Here is a 1648-nt window from a genome sequence, read left to right on the forward strand (position 1 = left end):
TGCTTTAAACTTAATTTTACAATTAACCTTTAGATGCTAGCTCGAGTTTAGACTCGAGATGGAAGTTGTTAAAAAAAAATGCTTGCTACCAAGCCAAAGGTGATCTTCCTGCAAATATTGAAATAAATCAAAATGGAGTTTTGGTTGCTGTAAAGCTTGTGTATGTAAATGGTCTTATGAAATGCCATAACTCGTTTACGGGAAGTTATTTTGGTTGTTTTACAGATCAAACACTTTTTAACCTTGCGATTGCTGATGAAAATAGGATGGTTCTCTTTCCCCCTCCAAACCATGCACTTACCTACGATGGATTTAAAAACTACAAGTATCCCGGCTATTTACCAGGTAATAAAGAGGTTGTTTTCACAAATTATGATTACCCAACCTATTTCAAAGCAGGTGACAAAATCTCAATTTGGAATTATGAAGATCTTAATAACGCTTTTGAAGGTGATAACTCCGGGCAAGTTTGTATGGACGTTTATGGAGCGTTTGTTTAATTTAAATTTTTTTTTTTTTAAATCATTTAAAAATTGTTTAAACTTTATGAAACTTTCAACAAAAAAACTAAACTTTTCAATTTTTGATGTTTTTTTTTTTTTTTTTTTAGATTTTTTTTAAGTAATTTTGTTAAATCTGATTCAGCAAAACAATTTTTCCTAAATGCTTTTCTTTGTTTTAATAAAAACAGAATTTATGTAAATTTATTTTTATTACCCATAAAATATTCAGGTAAATAACTGTAGTTTTTACCATTTATTAATTTATGTAGTTGCAGTTTAATAAGGGTATTCGTAAAAATTTTCGTTGTTAAAAGTTGCTCGACAAATAGACAGAAGATTTTCCATAGTTTAGGTATTTTAACAGTTTGTAAAATGAGGAGGCTTTTTTTAAGGAGTTTAGGCAAACTTTAAAAAAACATTATTAAATTTAGTTTGATTTGTGGCGCGTCACGATGCCTAAGAGCATTTTTTTAAAACCTCCCAGTGGGCACAAGAACGTTTTGCGAACGTTTTTCAATGGTCCCATAAAAATGTTTCTTGATGGTTTTTAAACGTCCTTATTAAACGGTGACCGGATTTTTTTTAAAAAACTTTTGTGAACGTTTTTTAAGGGTCCTACAAAAACTTTTTTTATTGGTTTTTTGAACGTCTATATGAAGCGGTGAACAGACGTTTTTCTGAAAACGTTATATTTTAGTTTTTATTAAGTCTAAATAAAACGTTATATTGGTTTCAATTTTTTTTTTTTTAAGTATACGTTAATTAAGTAAATAACTTATGTTATACAGAAAAAAAACCTTTCCACATATGAAAACTTAGGTATAACAGCCCAGATCTGGATAAATAACTATATTTTTAATTATTTTGTGTTTATTTACAATTTAAGCAAACAAAACATAATGAAGTAATTTTTATGCTATTCTATTAAGAATCTCTCGTCAAATCGTCTATCAACTTATCGACCAAATCCAAATAATATATTTTAACATAATTTCATCTAAAACATTATTAGTAGAATCTGAAAAAGACTCTAAAAAATCATAGAACAAATGTAGTTTGATTATATTTTACTTTATTTAGGGAAACTTTATACATAAATGTAGACATAAATATAGCAACAAATAAAACTTTACTTTATTATTTAA

At 27.2% G+C, this 1648-nt stretch overlaps 1 long non-coding RNA gene across 1 annotated transcript in view; it reads left to right on the forward strand.

Moving 5' to 3' along the window:
* LOC136081022 (uncharacterized) overlaps nt 1–173 on the forward strand; it is a 1760-nt gene extending 1587 nt beyond the window's left edge. The window contains exon 3 of the long non-coding RNA XR_010638822.1: nt 34–173. This is a non-coding gene — a long non-coding RNA (uncharacterized LOC136081022). The remainder of the gene's footprint in view (nt 1–33) is intronic.
* The last annotated feature ends 1475 nt before the right edge of the window (nt 174–1648 follow it).

The sequence above is a fragment of the Hydra vulgaris genome, chromosome 06, assembly GCF_038396675.1.
Source record: "Hydra vulgaris chromosome 06, alternate assembly HydraT2T_AEP".
In the NCBI taxonomy this organism is placed as follows: Eukaryota; Metazoa; Cnidaria; class Hydrozoa; order Anthoathecata; family Hydridae; genus Hydra; species Hydra vulgaris.